Below are 20,576 nucleotides of genomic sequence, written 5' to 3' on the forward strand. Positions count from 1 at the left end.
ACTGAAAACTAATGCAGAACAAATATGCTGAAAGTTCTAGAAAGTGCAATGTAAAATTTTATAAAAATGGTTTTAGTTGTTAACAGAGAAGCAAAATATCCTTCTTGCAGCCACCGTGATTTTCTCTGTGAAACCCCCAATGTTTATTATAAATAGCTTCTAGAATTTATAAGTAAATTCACTGTTTGAACAATAGAAGGCAAATAAATAACAATTAATATATCCTGACAACGAATGTTTAAAAAACAAAATTTAGAAAGAAAAGAAAACAGTAAATTTTGCAATAACCTCTGTATCTCCCAAAATATTTAGGTACTAGGTACTAATCTAATAAAACATGTAAAAGATATATATATATATATATATATATATATATATATATATATACACACTTAAAGCTACAAACTCTTATAGAAATCAGAAGAAGTTGTATTAGTAGATTGAAAGATACAATGAGATATTGATTCTCCTCAAACTGACCTATAGATTTAATGTAATTCCAACCAAAACTTTAGAATTGATGGGAAACATAGAAAAGCTGATTGCAAAATGCATATAGAAAGCTATAAGAACCGGAATAGTCAAAACAATTTTGAGCAGAATAAAGTTAGAGAATTTACATTATCTGATATGAAGACCTATTATAAAGTTACAGTAATCAAAAAAGTGTGGTATTGGAAAAAATGTACAGACCAACTGAAAAGAATACATACCTTCAGATATTATCCGTTGATTTTTTTATATAGTTCAAAAGAAATTTAATAGAGAGCAGGAAGCATTTTCAACACATAGTGCTGTAACAACTGAACATTCATAAAAAATTAATCTGTAATAACACTTTATATCCAATATAAAGTGGGCCATAGAATTAACTATGAAATAAAAAACACTAAAAAATATATTAGAAAAATCCTTTATGACCATGGATAAAGCACATAGTTCATAAATCAAAATCAAGTACATGATCCATAAAAGAATAATAAAATGAATTAGACTTCCTCAAAACTAAAAACTTTTGCTCTCGAAGGACATCATACAGAAAATGAGAATAAAATCAAAAGGGAAGTAGAAAATATTTACAGTATACAAAATCAACAAAAGATTTGAACCCACAATATATAAGCACATGAAAATAAAATCAGTATGAAGAATCAACCCAGTAAAAAATCATCCAATTCTTTCAAGAAGCACTTAAAGAAAATATTTTCCTGTAAAATAAGATCGTGAAAAGGTGTTCAACATTATCAATTGTTACATCATTTGAAGTTGCTATCATATTGAGATACCACTAAAATATTATAATGGCTACTACAAAAGCACAACAAAGACTAGAATGTCTTCTATATCAGTTTTCTGAGGGAATAACAATTCTGCACAATAGGAAGTATTTTTAAAGTTAATTACATAGTTAAAATTATCACATATCCCAATAACTCTATATCTAACTATTTATCCTAGAAAACTCACAACATACATTCACACACAAAGAACTCATGAACTAAGGGCAATTTTCACCTACCTGCTGGTAAATTTGGCAAAGTCTGTACACTTAGTTTTCTCAGCTATGGAGAAGATGCCACTGCTGTATAGTAGTAAGAAGACAAGGATGTTACTACATATTCTATGGTGCACATGACAGCTTTTGATAACAAAGAATGATCCAGTCTAAATTGTCAATAGTGCTGACATTGAGAAACCCTCGAGAACAACAAAGACTTATAGCAAGATCATTTGTAATCACCCCAAACTGGAAACATCTTAAGTGTCCCTCAATGACAGAATAAATTGGAGTATATCCATTTAATGAAAAACTACTCTGAACTAAAAAGGAACAAACAATTTACATATACATGTGTAACATATGTACAAATTGTGTGTGTGTGTGTGTGTGTGTGTGTGTGTGTGTGTGTAAGAACTTGGGTAAATAGTAAGGGCTTTATGGTAAGTAGGATAAACCAGACCAAAAAGTTGCATACTTCTTGATTTCCTTCACATGACATTGAGAAATGCATAATTTTAATGACAATAAAAGTTTATGTAGTTCCCAGAGATTAGGATTTGAGGATTAGTCTAGCATGAAGAAATTCTTGGAGATGCTCTAATTGTCTGGTATCATTTTAATGGTGATGGTTATGTGAATCTCTATACACTTTTCAACTCACAGGACTTTACATGGAAAAGATTACTGAGGGAAAATTAAAATAATAATAATAATAACAAAAAATCAGTTTATAAGTGTAAATTCCCCAGTCCTGTTTATCATTAATGTTATTATATTAGCATGTCTTCATTAAGCATACCTCAGTTTTACAAAAGATTTTATTTTCCATTATTTGTTACATGGTATATATTCTGTACTTACAGATATTATCTAATACAATTGCTACAATAGCACCGAAGGGAATTGTTGTGCTTTAGATATGAGATGTCTCCTGAACTCTCATGTGTGAGACAATGCAATAACTTAAGCAATAAATTATTTAATTAGATGGATTAATAATTTGAGTGGATAAATGGGTAGTAACTGATGCAGTTAAGGCATGACTGGAGGGGTTAAGTCATTGGGAGCATGTCTTTGGGGATTATATTATCCTTAGATTCCTGCACTCAAACCCTCTTTTCTTCCTGGCTGTCATTAACTGAGCATTTTTCTTCCACCACTCCCTTCTGTCTTGATGTTCCACCTCACCTTGAGCCCAAAGCAATGGAGTCAGCCAACTATGAACTGAACCTCTAAAAACATGAAACAAAATAGTTCAGAGTAGTTTTCCATTAAATGGATACACCCCATTTTATTCCGTAATTTTGCCTTTAATTGTTCTTGGCATGTCTTTTGGTCACAGCTAGAAAATGTGACTAGAAGAAAAATTGGTACTGGGAATGGGGCCTTCACTGTGACTAACCTGAACATGTGGTTCAGAAGAATTTGGGGCCTAGTTTGTAAGAAGAGTTTGGAAAAGTTTGGCAATGCAGGAAGGAGAAGCCTTAGAATGTAATATTCAGGGCTTAGTGTGTGATTCTGATGGAAGCTCAGAAAACCAGAATGCTGATGACTGCAGACAGTGAATACTGGGCTCATGATATTTCAGAGTATGACTATTAGAAATTGGACTAGAGGTAATTTCTACTGTATTCTGGCAAAGAAGTTGTCTACATTTTGTCCATGTATTGAGATTTTATGTTGAGGATGAATTAAAAAGAAGAAGAAGGATGAAGAGGAGGAGAAAGAAGAAGAAGAAGAGGAGAGGGAGGTGAATGAGTGGTTGTGGAAGAGATTATAGCCTCAAAAGTGGTGCTAAATATTTTACACATAGAAAATAGGAAAGGAGGTTTAAGGGAATCTCAGGAATTGACAAGACCACATCCTTCATAGGATCAAGGATGTAAAAGTAAAATTTCGTTTAAGAAGGAACCATGGGGATACCCTACTTGTGCAGGAGTGATAGAAATTTGTTTCCCTATGCTCAGCAATCCAGGTGCTCAGAGGCCACTGCAGTCATGGTCCAAGGAGGCTCAATATGGTGACAAAGTTGACATAATGCACATGGCTTTGTTCTGTAGGAATGCAAGATGCTGGAGTTAGCAATCATGGAGGCTTCCACTAAGATTTCAAAAGAATGTCTAGGAAGCCAGGGAAAGTGTAGCAAGGGCAAAATCCCTGCAGGCTGTCCCTAAGAAGGTTATGCATGAGGATGTACGAAGGAAACTTATGCTGAAGTGGAAACCTCTAAGACTAAGAGATGGTAATAATATGGAATGTGCTGAGGAAGTGCCGACATACAACAAAATGACACCAGAGAGAGATCATGTTGGTTGTAATCTGAAAGACCATGAGGCAGTGCTACTCAAGTCCTTTGGAAAGAACATCATTATGCCTTATGTTCCAAATGCTGGGTGTAGAGCCATAGGACTTAATTGCCCAGCAGGATTTTGGTCTTATTTTGGTCCCATCCCTTCTTACTATTCCCTTATTACTTCCTTTTGAAATGTAAATTTCAAATGTTAACTCAGTGCCATTGTATATTGGATATGAGTAACTTTCTTTTGATTTTTACAAGGGGGTCACAGCCAACTGTATGCCTTGAGTCTTAAGAGACTTTGAATTTGAATTTGGGAAACTTTTAAAAATTATGGAAATAGATTAAATGCATTTTTATTAGTAGATGGGCATGTGCTTTGGGGGGCTAAGAGCAGAATATTGTGGTTTGTATGTGAGGTGTCCCATGAATGTTCATATATGAGACAATAAAGGAATGTTCAGAGATAAAATGATTACATTATGAGAACTGTAACCTAATTGGTAGATTAATCCATTCAATGGATTAATAATCTTAATTAATTAATGGGTGGAACTATAGACAGGTAAGGCATGGCTGGAGGAAGTAGGTCACTGGGATCGTATCCTTGGGGATTATACTATCCCTGGATTCTTGAACTAGAGCTCTCTTGCTTTCTGGCTTTCATTAACTGAGTAGCTCTCTTCCACCATTCCCTTCTACCATGATGTTCTGTCTCATCTCAAGCTAAGACCTATGGAGTCAGTTGACCATGAACTGAATCTCTGAACCAAGAGCCAAAACAAACCTTTCTTCCTCTGAGTTATTTATATCCTAACTAAAACAATATATTATTCCAATTTTATAAATGAACATACAGTATTTGAACACTACTAACAAAGGGTTCATAAATTTAAAATGAGCTATTTGCAGTGGCTGTAATCTGTAATCCCAGTGACTCAGGAGGATCACAAGTACACTTAGTCTCTTTTCTCAAAAATTATCTATCATTTTTCTCTTTATTACAAAGCATGGAAAAAGAGAATAAAGGTGAATATAGTGTTTGCATTTTCTTAAATTACTCCTCTGACTTCTTATTCTCTATAATAATTTCTTCTGTTCTGGAAGTTTTCTCTGCACATACTAAAAAATTTCTCCCAAGATGTTTTGTCTTGAACAATATCTCACCAAGCAAGTGTTCTCACTTATCTTTATTAGTAATGTATCTTTATTATGTAAAGTTTTACTCATATTTCTTGTTTACTTTTGACAATAACATCTTTTATTGTATTTCTCAACAATGACAGGCAAACTTGGAAGAAGAAAATGTCCTGTATGTGGCATTATAAGCATCAGACTATGATTGCAGCTCCTCTCAGCATGAGACACAGTAGATGAAAGTGTGGGGTTGCTGCACAGATCCTCTGACCACCTGCAAAGTCTTCTCTGCTGAATTATTTCACTCTAGCCATTACACATTTAATTCCATTTGATACTATGTCTTAAATATTCAGTATGTAATTAGGGAGAATGAAAGAATACTTTAGAATGAATAATGCTGCATTTTAAAATTACATCTTATTATTGAAAAAATGCCAACAAATACATTGAATAATGCATGTGTTCATTTTTTAATTGAAGGTAGGTTTTTATTCCAAATAGAGCTGTCAAGTGCTCTTTGGTATTACTAATATTCATATTTATCATTATTTCTAACCCAAATTTAAAAGGTACAATTAGGTGCTTTACAATTATGTATTTTTGACCTAACAGCACTGAGCCATGATCATAAGAATAAATCCTCTGATAATGAACAGTTTCTATAGCTCTTTTATTCACTGGGCAGAAATTTTGAAGGGATAATATTCAAATTTCTGTCTAACTCTGTGTAGGGAAGCTCTCCAATAAGCTAGAAGTATATTTTTGGAAGTAACTACTATAACAGAGATTAAGTTTACTTGGGTCAAAATATTAGTTCTAAAGGAATCATGTATACTTATACTTCTAGAATCTTTATTAGTATGGGAATCGTACAGTACAAAAAAGAAATAAATCATCTTATAAAAGTCTTTGCATTTCATTTGAGCTATAGTAATGGACTAAGGGTATGGCCTTAGGACAGTTGGAGATCCTATTTCAAATTTGGCCCTGTGGCTTATTGCTAAAATCAATATTCAGACAAGTTACCTAACCTCTCTGAATCCAAGTTTTTTCATCAATTCACCTACTCTATTAACATATCATTTGTTTTGGGGTCAGTTGTAACAAAAAAAAGCTCACTCATCTGTCATAGTCTCTGGGATAGGTGGCCTTTGAGCAGAACCGCGTGTATTAGAATCCTATCTACTACTCTCATTAATAGGATGAACTGCATAGATAGTTTATATTTCCTAATCTGTAAAATAGATATGCTGACAGTCCTATCATATAGGATACGTTAGATAACTCATGTCAATCACATAATTCAGCACCAGACACAGAGAAAATACTCAGGTAGGACAGTGACAGTCAAAATATTAAAAACATTGATCCATAAATGAACAACATTATAGTTACCTCAATAAGTATCATCTGGTTTTTTTGAGGGTAAGTATTGTTCAGTGTTAGAATATTTTATGGATCTAGATTCTGTCATTTCACCTATATACATGCTAGGTGGTGCCTCAATTTAAAGTGACACCATGCAACAAGACATGTTACATATTGTGTTGAACTCCAGGGGTAAGAAAGGAAAATTTACTCTCCTAATAGGTGTTGGTTAATTTTGGCTACAGCATTAATGGATATTTATTAAAATATTGAAATCCAAACCCAGTGCCAAATGCCTGTAATTCCAGTGACCTGGGAGACTGAGGAAGGAAAATTTCAAGTTCAAGACTAGCCTAGGCAACTTAGGAAGACACTTAGGAACTTAATGAGACCCCATCTCAAACTAAAAACTAAAAAGGACCAGGGATGTTGTTCAGTGGTAAAGCACCCCTGGGTTAAATACCCAGTACCAAATAAAATAACAAAATAGTATTGGATATTCACTATTTTACTGTGAAATGCAGTTTTATATAGAGACCACAAGAATATAAACAAATGCTTCCTGATACACTGTATTCTAGAGTTGTTCTGATATGCTGCTAGAGTTAATTCATTTTCGAAAACCTGAAATCAACATATGTCTTATCTTGACTGCATTGATAATGGTGCCACTGAGACTGGTTATATGGGAAGAAAAAAATATGAAAGATGATGAGTTCAGTTTTATGTGAAAAACCAGGATGGGAATATATAATGGAAATAGATATTTTTCAAACTGTGCTCATAAGAGAAGTGGGCTGGGGGGCTGGCATGAGGGTCATTGCCTTAGGACACACCTAAACATTCTCTAGCCTGTTCATGAAGTAAGTAATTAGAGACAGAACAACTTGGATGTAGAGAAATAAGAATTTCCTTACACGTGTGTCAATGTGATACAAGCTTAATGATCTAAAAAACAGCAGGCTCACAGTTCTGCCTCCTCTAGCAAGAAATGAACAAGCAAGTGCTAAACCTTTTGAACTTCATCTCTATGTTTAGGAGCAGGGAATAGTGAAAATGAGGATGTGCTTTCTTGTATCCTTGGTCTTTTATATATTATTTGCATTTTTGTATGCTAGACAGATACTCAAACTGAATCAAGAACAAGCTTAAACCTTGATAGATTGGCCTAGTTTGCTAAACTTATAACCCAAACCTGCCTCTGTGAGCTTGCTGAGTTTTTCGTGATATTTGAAATCATACCTATGAACAAAGTCCTGTGGAATGTGAATAACAATAATAAGAAGAAAATATTCTATATTGGATGACATTGTTATTTTTACAATGTTTTCATTTAGACCTATGATGGTCCTGGAGGCGTGCTATTTACATTTTCTTTAGTAAAATTTGCTGCAAAGAGCTTAGTCACCTGGCAACTTCCAGCCTCTGCACCCTTGGCCTGCTGCAGTATTCACACCAAAGTTCTTATCCCCATCATACTCTTCTAACCACTGTGCTCTTAGTCAACAACTGAAAATGGTGAGGCGATTAGTGTAGGTTTATTTTACCTGCCTCAAGCAGAAGTCTCTGAATAGTACACTTGACTCTGGCACTTCTCACTGGCCTGGCTGAGACTTTCTCCAGACTTCATATAAGCTTGAGGCTCTTACCCAATTCTTTTCTTCTTCCTGTCTTTTTTCACAGGTATCAAACTTGGCTTGATTTTTGAAGAGTTACCCCTACCTAATTCTGTTCCACCTTTGCTTATTCTTCAGAGACATTTTCTTTGATAAATCACTTGCATCTCAACTAATTCTGTCTTAGCTTCTGTGTATAGGAAAACTCAGTGGAGAAAATCAAAACATAGTCTTTAGAATGAAAACAAAACCAACAATATTTCCAAAATTCTCACAATTATGTATCATAAAGACATTCATAATCAGACAGATTATCTATAATAAACAAAAGATATAAGTTTCAGAGTCTGGATGAGAATTTGAAGTGTATGATAAGATTTTCAACATTTTATTGTTTCTTGAAAATATAGTGGGGTTAAATATGATTATTTGGGGAAAGGGATTCTGTAAAGTTCAAGGATATAAAACATGTCATAGCACATAATAATTACTAATTAAATGCTAGATTTTAGTTCTGAAGACTTTTCACAAGCAATTTACTTAAACTTTCATGTGCAGGTGGTGCTGGGGATCAAACCTAAGACCCTGCACATATTAAGCAAGCTCTCTGCCACTGATTTACAACCCTAGCCCCTTTATTTAACTCAATTATCACAATATACTATATTGTGTATGTCATTCCTTTGAAAGTTCAAAGAAGTAGGTCTAGAACTGGAACCCAGGTTTCCGTAGTTTTGTGTCTTTCTCCCCTAGATTTTATAAGATCTAAGGCAGATGTTAACTTGGACTCCATTCTACTGAAAGTTAATGCTGAAATAGACCAATATTCCACAAGGAGCAAATGCTAATCATATCAGGCTTGTACAAAACAGTGGCATCTTAGTGAGCTAGGTCTTTTTCCTTTTTGTTGCTGTTGTTCATGGAAAACATAATCGGAAGGTAGCTGTTCTTTTCCCATTATTGATTTTTCTGCACTTTCATTATTTTGGATCAGGTAAATGCTGGTTTCTTTTGTGAGCTTACATAAAGGACATAACAAACAGAGATTTACAGCTCCCAAAGAGACCAGCTTTAAAGAGAATACTTCAATGGTGGTGAATAAACAGACAAAAATCTAAGGGGGTAACATCGGACCCACTTGTTCCATTTTTTTTTTCAGAAAGCTTGGTGTGGGTATTTGTAATAACAGAACTTGATGTATTTATTTCAGAGAGGCTGACTGGCTAATGTGTTTTCATGTAGTAGAATGACATAGCAAAAATATGCTTTGAAATTACACAGACCTAGCTTTGAATGCTTGCTATAACTTTTTATTAAAACTATGTTTTAAACACCATCAATGTCTCATTTTGTTTACTTATAGAAATGATAGCAGTGCTTATTTCATAGAATTGCTAGGTAAATGAAAGGAAATACATAAAATGTCAAATTCTTTGCCAGATATATTACAAAGACCTAAGCAATTTCTTACTAGTGGATTGTTATTCTGTTGGAAAATATCTATTGGTTGACATACTGATTAAGTATTTTTAATCACTCCATATAGATCAAATGATAATCTGGATGCCAGGAGCACAGTAGCAAAAAATATAAAGATCTTGCTCACAAATAAAGACATGGCAATAGTATCTGATATAAAAAATAAGTAGCCGAGATGACTAGAGATTGCAAAGCAGAAGTATTTTAGATAAGATAGGAAGCATCTCTGAAAATATAACATTTGATCTGAGAACCGAAGGACACAAGAGGCCAAGCCATGCAAATGGTGAGAGGATTACTAGAGTGAGGAACCGGTATGAAACCATATGAAATAAAAATGTAAATAATAATAAAAATAACTGGTTAGATCCTGCAACCCTCTGGTCATAACATTTTCATTAACTGATACATAATCTTGTTTTATGTGTGTTCATATTTAAAGACTCTTTAACATCTATTAACACTGAATTAATAGCCAACAGCACCACAACTCATGCCTGAATGAAGCCTCTCCAACATGCATGTCTTCCATAAGGTGTCATGTTACAGCTTTCTTGCACTTAAGAACACTATACAAGACTTTAGCATTATGTTGGGAGGCCATTAAACAGTAAAACACCATAAACTCACTTAAACACAAACACACACACACACACACATTGTGATGCTTAGACCCATGAAAAGAACAATTTTATCCACATAAGGGCCAAATTAAGAAGGTAATGATACCATAGCTTGGACTATTTGCACTGGGGAACTCACACTGTTTGCATGGTCACATATGTCATTCACATATATGACCATTAGGGCATATGCTAGGCATGTTGATGATAGTTACATTTACTGAGATAAGGAACATCAGGGATGAGACAGTTTTTGAATGAGGCATATACATTTCAGTTCTATACATTTTAAGCTTCGATGCTCAATGTAATTCCAAGTGGAATTGTCTGCTGCAGAGTCTTCAGACAATGGAAAATTTATTTATTTATTTTGTGGTATGTGGAGTAGAAACCAGAGATGCTTTACCCTCAAGCAGTATCCCCAGTATCCCTCTCTCCCCCACTCCCCCCCCCCTTTTTTTTATTCTGAAGCAGAGTTTTGATAGTTGCTGAGGCTAAACTGATATTTATGTTCCTCCTGCCTTAGCCATCTGTGTAGCTGGGATAATAGGTGAGTAGCTCTGGCTAGAGTTTTAAGATATATGTTGAAAGGAAGAAGGCATTCCTGTTTTATTTCAGTTTTTAGAGGGAATGCTTTCAATTTTTTCTTCATTTATAATGATGCTGGTTTGTTTTTAGCATATGTAACTTTTACAATGTTGAAGTATATTCCTACTACCCCCTAGTTTTTGTTGTGTTTTAAACATGAACTGATGCTGTATTTTGCCAAAAGCTTTTTCTGAATCTACTAAGATAATCAGGTGATCCTTGTCTTTAAGTCTACTGATGTGATGAATTACATGTAATGATTTCTGAATATTGAACTAACCTTGCATCCTGGGATGAACCTCAATTGATCATAGTGCTTTATCTTTCAATATGTTTTTGTATGCAATTTGTCGGTATTGTATTAAGAATTTTTTCATCTATGTTCATCAGGGAAATTGGTGTGAAATTTTCTTTCCTTGTTGTGTCCTTGTCTGTTTTTGGTATCAGGATGATACTAGTCTCAGAGAATAAGTTTGGAAGAGTTCCCTCCTTTTCTATTTCATATAATTTGAAGAGTTATTAGTTTGTCTTTGAAGATCTGATGGAACTTGGCTGCTTATCTTTGGTCCTGGGCTTTTCTTTCTTGGTAGGCTTTAAAAAAATATTTTGATGGACCTTTATTTATTTATTAATTTATGTGGTGCTAAGAATCAAACCTGGTGCTGAGAATCAAACCTAGTGCCTCCCACATGCTAGGCAAGCGCTCTACCACTGAGCCACAACCTCAGGCCTCTTGGTAGGCTTTTGGTGGCATCTTAAATTTCATTGCTTGAAATCAATATGTTTAAATTTTCTAAGTCTTCCTGGTTCAATTTAGTTAGGTCACATGTCTCTAGAAATTTGTTAATGCCTTCATGATTTTCTATTTTATTAAGGTATAAATTTTCAAAATAGTTTCTGATTATAATCTGTATTTTAGTAGTGTTCATTGTGTTCCTTCATTTTTAATCATAAATTTTAGTAATTTGAGTTTTTCCTCTCCTTCATTACATTGGTAAGGGTTTATAAATTTTATTTATTTTTCAAATAACTACCTTTTGTTGATTTGGGGGATTGTTTCTTTTGTTTCAATTTCATTTATTTTTAGCTCTGATTTTAATATTTTCTCTTCTGCTTTTGGTGTTGATGTGTTCTTTTTTCTAGAGCTTTGTTATGTAATGTTAGGTTATTTATTTATTGACTTTCTATTCTTTTAGTGAATAAGTTCAATGCAATGAATTTCCTCTTAGAGATGTCTTCATAGTTTCCCAGAGATTTTGATATGTTGTATTGCTGTTCTCATTTACCTGTAAGTATTTTTTTTTAATTTCATCCCTTATTTCTTCTGATATTCATTGGCCATTAATAGCATATTATTTAGTTTCCAGGTGTTATAACAGCTTTTGGTTTTTTTTAAAATATTTTTTGATGTTGATGGTCCTTTATTTTATTCATTTATTTATATGTGGTTCTGAGAATCAAACCCGGTGCCTCACACATGCTAGGCAAGTGCTCTACCACTAAGCTACAACTCCAACCCTCTGTTTCTTATTTTATCATTGATTTCAAATTTCATTCCATTATGATATTATAGAATGCAGGGTAGTATCTCTGGTTTTTTTTGTATTGGCTAAGAGGTGCTTTGTGTGACCCAAGATATGGTCTATTTTAGAGAAGGATCCATGTGCTGCTGAAAAGAAAGTGTATTCAATCATTGAAGGATAAAATAGTCTATATATGTCTGTTAAGTCTAATTTGTCAATTGTATTTTTTATTTCTATAGTTTATTTATTTAGTTTTGTTTGGAGGATCTATCCAGTATGACAGTAGTGTGTTAAAATCACCCAGTATTATTGCATTGTAGATTATTTGATTCTTGAAGTTGAGAAGAGTTTGTTTCATGTATGTAGATGCTCCATTACTTGGGGCAAAAATATTTTTGATTGTTATATCTTGTTGACTTATAATTTCCTTAAGCAGTATGAAGTGTCTTTCTTTGTCTCTTCTGAATAACTTTGGCTTGAAGATTACTTTATCTGACATAAGGATAGAAAACTGTGCTTGTTTAGACTATCCATGTGAGTGATATGTTTTTCCCCATCCTTTTACCTTCAGACTATGGATGGCTATGCATATGAGGTAAGTCTCTTAGAAGGAGAATATTGTTCTGTCTTGTATTTTAATCCAATCTGCTAGTCTGTGTCTTTTCATCAGTGAGTTTAAGCCATTAATGTTGAATTATTATTGAGATGTAATTTATATTCCTGGTCACTTGGGTTTATCTTAAGTGTTTAATTTGATTTAGTTTCTCCTTTGATTGACTATCCCTTTAGTGCATTTGCTTCCTTGCTGGTTTTCAGTTTTTTTTTTTTTTTCATCTTCATGAAATACTTTGCCGAGAATGTTCTATAGTACAGGATTTTTAGTTGTGAATTCTTTTAACTTTGTTTATCATGGAAGGTATTTATTTCATCCTCAAATCTGAAACTTAATTTTGCTGGATATAGGATTCTTCATTGGCATCCATTTTCTTTCAGAGCTTAGTATATGTTATTCTAGGACTGCCTATCTTTGATGGTCTGGTTTCAGGAATCAGCTGAGATCCAAATCGATTTCCCCCTATATGTAGTCTGATATTTTTCTCTTGTAACCTTTAAAATTCTATCCTTATTCTGCATGTTGAGCATTTTCATTATAATGTGCTTTGGTGTGGGTCGTTTGTAATTTTGTAAATTTGGGGTCCTGTAAGCCTCTTGTATTTCATTTTCCATTTCATTGTTTAGGTTTGGGAAATTTTCTGAAATTATTTTATTGAAAATATTGTGCATTCTTTTGGTTTGTATCTCTGCACCTTCATTTATCCCAATTAATCTTAAATTTGGTCTTTAATGTTACCTCATCGTTCTTGGAATTTCTCTTCATGATTTCTTAACATCATTTCTCCATGGTTAATTCTATTTTAAAGATTAAATATTATGTCTTCCTTGCTCAGTGTTCTGTCTTCCAAGTGGTCTAGTCTGTTGGTGATGCTTTCTAATGCATTTTTAATTTGGCTTATTTCCTTCATTTCTAGGATTTCTGCTTTTTATTTTTACTTCAGAATCACTGCCTCTTTAGAGAAGTGATCTTTAACTTCATGTATTTTCTCTCTGATTTCATTTCTTATACCATCCTTTGTTTTGTAGATTAGTTTAACTATATATGTGCTAAACTCCTCTTTGACATTTCTTCCACTATGGTGTTAATGGATTCTGTTATTGGAGCATCTTGGTTTGTTTGGGCAATTCATTCCCTTGTTGTTTCATGTTGTTTGTGTGTCTACTCATCTAAGGGTATGGATCTGAGTCAGCAGACTTTCTACCCTGTGGACTTATAGTTTTCTGAATGTTTCCTGTTCCTCACTGTTTAAGGGGAGAAAATTAATAACCAATACAAATAGTTACAGCATTTATCCAAATAGTTTCTACTCTGATGTTTACAATGTTTATTATCACAATAAGCAGAAATGATATAGTCAGTTATTGCCTACAATAAAAATAGTAAGTTTGCAAAACAGTTTATAATGATGAACAGGGGAGAACAGAAGTGATATATGATGTGATGATTATGAGGAAGGAGGAAACAAGATAAAATAAAAAGCAAAGGAAGAGGAAAGAGAAAATAATAGAGCTTGGCTATTAGTAGAATAAAAGAGAATTAAGGGAAACAGGTCAGAGAAAAATATATATGTAAAAAAATTAATAAAAGAATTCAAAACAAAACTGAAATATACTAATCCAACATCCTACTCCTCAAAAAATTAATCCATGAAAAAATAACTGGCTTAAAAAGTGCTAGAAATAAAAAACAAACAAACAAATATGAGTATGAGAAAATGTCCACGAACCATTAAGGTCACAATTAAACAGAGAAAAGGAAAAAGGAAGGAAAGAAGAAAAAAGAGAAAACATATATCTTGAGGAAAAGTTAAAGAATTGTTTCCATTGGAATTCAAAAGATTCTCTGATTCTTTTCCCAGCAGTGTCATCTGGTATCATTTGGAGTGTGATGCTCCCCCTTCCAAAGTCGTTCAGTGAGAGACATAATCCCATAAGCAAAATTCCTGTAGTAAGGGTTTAGGCTTCAGTGGGCTCCAAGGTCTTTGCTGAATGCCAATTGGTCTGGATTTTTTTATATCAGTGCATCTCCTGGGCTCAGCAATTGTTGGTCCATTCTGGAAGACTGCGCCCCAGGGATTTCCCCTGGGTTCCACTCATGTGGTGGAGGAGCCAATTCTTCACCTATTATGTTACCTATGAACCCCATATTTCCTGGTCTTGGATTCAGTCTCCAAACTCAATCTCTCCTGCCCCCACCCTTTAGAAATAGCAGCTAGGTGCATCTCTCCCAGCCAATCCTTCCAGCAGCTGGATTCAAGGGGCATAGGGAGAGCTGTGTGGATTTCCATATTTGATTTTCTCCTGGTCACTTAGGCATACTATATGTCATGCAGTGTGGGTTTGCCATACCTGTATTTTGGGGCAACCTTAGGTTTGTCAGGAATCAGCTCCCTCAGCTGTTGGCCCCAGCACCAAGACTGCAAAATGGTTCCTTCCTCTATTCTCTACACACTTTTGGGAGAGGTGGTGGCTTCTTTCCTGAACCAGGACATTTTGCAGTGTCACTTTCAGTTGAGTCCAGCAGTGTCTTTGACATCTATACTCTCCATATCCAGATGTGCCTCAGCCTCCTAAAAATGCAGGTTCCATTTATTTCATTATCCCTCCTTTTTGTTACAGAGGGGGCACTTTGCGTGACTCTGGCTGTGGCACCAGCTGTGGCACTGGAGATTTCTTTCTTATTTTATTATATCCAACCTCCTGAGTCCCTGATCTGCTTCCAATGTCCAGTTTTAAATTACAATAAAGTCCTCCCCTCACCTTTTATTTGTTCACTCACCTTGCTGAGAAGCTGCCTGCTGCTTCCTTGGTTTGACACCATGGAGCAGCCAGAGAAGCTACCTTCTCTATTCTGCCATCTTGAAAGCAAAACTCACAGCTTTTTCTCACTTCTCACCTCAGCGTTGTCCTTCTGCACAGGTGGTGGCTACAGAGGTAGTGTCCTGGGCCCTCTAGGAGTCATGTTGCAAGTAGTACACACCAGCAACTCCCTTCTTCCAGACAAATTAGAAATGCCCCATTCCCCATGCAGACCTGGTGCTCATGGTTTGATTTGGCTACACATTTAATTTAGATGTTTTAACTTGAGAACTGGTGAAGATCTAAGAGAATAGTTAGAATTATGTAAAATTGGGATTTCATGTAATAAATAGCAGCAAGTAAATATGCCAGTCTAATGAAGATATTCACAAGTATTTGATTATAATGATTATAATAACATATAAATTAAGTAAGAATGAATAATGGATGGATAGTATGAGCAGGACTAAAAAATCTACTAGATAACATTTGAGTCATTTGGGGCAATAGGAGTTTATGTTTAGAAAGTAGGATTCCTTATGTTAAGATTATAATGTGGTAATTATAATGGGTGATGTGTAATTCCAGTCTGTATTTCTTGGTAATACTAAAGTCTGACAGTAGTAATCAAATATTTATGATTATGATCCAAGATATGATAAAGAGGGTCCCCAAAGTATTACCTTAAAATTGCAAAAGGGTTTTTGGAAGTCTCAATATTTTGCACTGAAACTACACTACATAAACATACATAGTTTATAGGAACAAACATTTTCACAAAATAATATTCAAGCATATTATATTAGAAAATATGAAATGCAGGCTATAGATAAAGCTCAGTTGTTAAGAGTGCTTGCCTCACCTGCACAAGGCCCTGGGTTAAATCCCCAACACCACACACACATACACACACACACACACACACACACACACACACACACACATGAAAAGCATTCTGTTCTATTTTTTAAAATGCTGATTTTTATGTGCTTATTTTATTTTGTTGATTCATTAAAAGTCAAAACATTTAGTTTGAAAACCAGAGTTCTATGGTGACCATGAGATTGTTTTAAAAATGAGATTTTTTAGATTACTGAAGGAAAAAAAGGCCCTTCTATTAATGCATATGTGTTTCTTTGAATGAATTCTATAGTTATTCCATTACTATAGGCTTGTTCTCAAAGGTACCACCATAATCTTTTCTAAGTGCACAAGGAAATACCTATAGCAAGTATCTTCCTTGAAGGAATTTCATGGGAAAAGGAGTGCAACTAGGATTGGACTCTGGAACTGGTAAGGTGGCTCTTTAGAGAAGAGCATCAGAGTTTCTTGACTTTGTTATAAGAAGACATTGTTTCAAGGTGAGTGTTTAGGAACAAAATAATAAAAATTTCTTGCCTATGAAAGGACATACTAAGACTTGGAATAGTCTTTCAAATTCAAGATAAATAGTAAATTTCAATTCTAAATACATCCAGTCTACTAGCACAGTTCTTTCACTAACATGTTTTGGGTTTATTCTTTGCTATTCCTTAGTATTTTGCTGAATTAAAAAAAATCACAGCCAGTTTCAGTTGTGCTAAAGTTTTGCTTTCTCACATCCAGGTTCAGAGCATAAAGAGGGGCGAGGTAGCTGCAGTGCCTTGAGGACTACGGTGATGATTCCAAAGTGAAAAAGATCTGAACACAGGTTGAAGATGCAAAGGGCAGAGTTGGAGCAATTTGCTCAACTCCCTGTGGTTCTAATTTATATATTCTGGACTTGACTTTTATTAAGAAACACAGATTTTTTTTTCCCTACACTGATGACTCTAATGTCTACAATGATGAAATACTTATCTGGAAGTAATTCCACAGACAAATAGGGGGAAAAATCATCAGTGAAGTCACCTAATTAACACATTTTTACTGTAACTCTTTTATGGGCCAGGCATTTGTAAGGCAGTTTGAGAAGCATATTTAAGAGAAAAGTAAATTTTTCTAAAATAAAAAAATTGTTCAAAATTTAAGATGATTGTGTGTCACATATGAGATAATGCAGTGTGTGACTGTGTGTATTTGTTTCTGTTAGTGATGTCTTCCTTAGATTTATAAAATGAATGCTTGTTGTAGTAATTTTTATGTTAAGATAATCTAGAACAGGCTGCTGTATTAAAAAGATACTAATCTTTAATAATAATAATAAAATAATACTTTTATCTCTTCCCAATGGCACCATTTATACAGCACAAAATTTTAATCTAGAAGCCTGATCTCAATAAAGAATTTCTTATATAGAAGCAATGTATATGCATATAAGATATTATTAATAAGTTAAGGGAAGTGAGAGGTAGGCAGGATTAAGATTTAAAGGAAAGTAGACCTCTCTACTTTTTGGGATTGTTGGCCACAGTAGGTTGATTTGTTTCATTGACACTTGGCATCTTCCTTCTCATGCAGATGAATGCAGCTGCAGCTCCCTGCCAACTATAATTTAGTTGGCAGTAATTCTACCCTAGGAGAAGGCACATGATTGCTACTTATCCAGCAGAAACAAAAGCATTAGGATGTGTAATTCCATGTTCACATGACTTCTTCATTACTATACTTTATAAATCACTATTCTTTTTGTTTTATTTTAGGCCATAGGTATTTGAGCATGCCATGACATGTTTTACTCTAAACTACCAACATAGTGCTCATAATAGAGACACCAATAAAAAATAATGATAAATTAAAAAGGAAATATTTATAAGGTAGTTATTACTATGTGCCAGACACTGTACAAAGCACTTTTTATGCATCATTTATGTAATAGAGTAACATACAAATATTTAATACTCTTACCATTTTGTAAGTGAAGAAACTTAGTCCTCTTAGATAAAGTAAGTACTCTGCCAAAAACCACATGCTAGTACATTGTAGGTTAGATACTGATTTCCTATTATTATGTTCAAAGTGTTACAATGTTATAATTTATTTTTCTCCAAAAGAAAGAAGGAAGTCTGATGAGGCTAATGAAAATTTTAAGGTATAGTTATCTATTTATCCAAGTATTTGAATTTCTATAAATAAAAACTACAACACAAATACTTTTCTTTAAAAAGGTATCATAGATCATTGACAAACATTTTATGTCAATTTTTTGTTTTCTTTTAGCCAGGCAATAGTATCTTAAAATATTAAAGAATTTAGTTTTAGTCTACTATAAAGTCCAGTATAAAAGTATATTAATTAGTAAAGAAATAAATTATGTTTGAGAGGTCCTAAACAGTGAAAGAAAACTTTAAAGTCTTAAAAAAAAAGTAAAATGGTTAGAAGTATCACTCAAATTATTTTTGATGACTGACATCAGATGTCTTTTTTTCTCTCAGTATTCAAAATGAACATTAAATATTAAAATTCCTATATTTGCATAGGAAAATTAAAACATAAATTTAAACATAGTAGTAGCACAATTCAATTTCATAATGCTGTGAAAAAATTGCATTTTATTTAATGTAAATTTGCTTTATATTTGGTTCTCTAGGGCTTTTGTTTCTCTTCTTCCTCTTTTTATTCCCAAGAAGGCAGATATAATTTTATTTTATATTCCCAAACTCCCAAGTCAGTTGTTTTTTAATTATGAATTCCATTTAAAATTGCAATTCTATCCCCCAAACTCAATGTCTACACTCCTTATTTTTCTCCTTAAAATTTATCACTATCTAACATACTCTATGTTTTATTTATATGTTTTATATATTGTCTATTTCCTCATTTCCTCCAACTATAATGATAGTTCCCATAAGGCAAGGAGTTTTCTTTTGTCTGATTTTGCAGATTCAGGGCTCACTTTTCATGCAAACCCTCTTACTCACCATATATATTTGTAGGGCACTGGCAGAAGTAAAAGGAAATATTCATTTGGAGTTGTACCAAGCCCAAGAACAGACATCTGTCTGTTATTTAAGTCGAGAAAGAAAGGAATTTAGTCATACATATATAGAAGTACTCATTATTGTTGTTTGGATCTGGAATGTACCCTCAAGAGCCTATGTTTTGAAAGCATAATTCTTAATACAGCAAAGTTTAGAACTGGGACTTCTAGGCAATGATTAGGGCTCTGATGTCATCATATTTGAATGGAATACTGGGGTAACTTTAGACAGCTGGGACATGGCCAGAGGAAGTAGGTTGGTAGGGTTGTGGTTTTGGAGAATATATCTGTGCTCCACCCCCACCGCCATCCCCCCCAATCACCTTTCTGGCTTCTATGAGATCAGCAGCTGTCCTGTACCATGAACTTTTGCCATGATGTTCTGACTCATCTCAGGCCTAAAGCAATGGAGTTGGGTTACCATAGCCTGAGCCAAAGTAAACTTTTCCTTCTCTAAGTTGTTCTTGTCAGGTATAATATCACAGCAATGAAATGATGATTCTAAGTGCCCAAAATACTTCCTATTATTTTAGGATATACTCATAAAAATTTACTAGTAACCCAAAGAATAAATAGATAAGTATGGATCATCTATTTACATATTTTATTCATTTTTATTTTGGATATTGATGTTTTCTTGACAGACATTTTTTTGGAAGCTACTTAGGTATTGGAAAGTTAATTATTATGATTTGAATTACACACTGTTAATCATTTGCACATTGATTTTTTAGTTTCATTTATGTAGATTATTACTTTTTAGATAAATTTTTAAATTTTATTTTATGGTTTCTGATGTTTGAATAAAATGTTGAAATATCATTGTAAATATACATTCTGAATATTTCAGATATTTGTCCATGAAGCTTCTGCTGTAAGCACTTGAAATAATGGAGGTCTTTCTCACTATCTATTGTTTCTCAGCTTCAACTCTAGCTTCTGTTCTCTGCTTAATTATACATGGGCCAGGATTCTGCAAATGATACCTATCATCTGCATCTGGTTTCTTAGAAGGCTCTGTCAATATTAGGTTGGTTGGAGAAGTGAAGGTTGGAGGACACATCCAGGACATCTTCCACCCAATTTGCTTCCTGTTTCTCTGATGCTGAGTTTTCTGTTTTTAGGAGATG

General features: G+C 33.9%; 1 long non-coding RNA gene across 1 annotated transcript in view; it reads left to right on the plus strand.

Annotated features, from left to right (window-relative positions):
* The window catches only part of LOC144377160 (uncharacterized), an 80,397-nt gene extending 61,712 nt beyond the window's left edge, over positions 1–18,685 (plus strand). Inside the window, exon 3 of the long non-coding RNA XR_013437828.1 lies at positions 17,154–18,685. This is a non-coding gene — a long non-coding RNA (uncharacterized LOC144377160). The remainder of the gene's footprint in view (positions 1–17,153) is intronic.
* The last annotated feature ends 1,891 nt before the right edge of the window (positions 18,686–20,576 follow it).

This window comes from Ictidomys tridecemlineatus, chromosome 4 (genome assembly GCF_052094955.1).
Source record: "Ictidomys tridecemlineatus isolate mIctTri1 chromosome 4, mIctTri1.hap1, whole genome shotgun sequence".
NCBI classification, from domain to species: Eukaryota; Metazoa; Chordata; class Mammalia; order Rodentia; family Sciuridae; genus Ictidomys; species Ictidomys tridecemlineatus.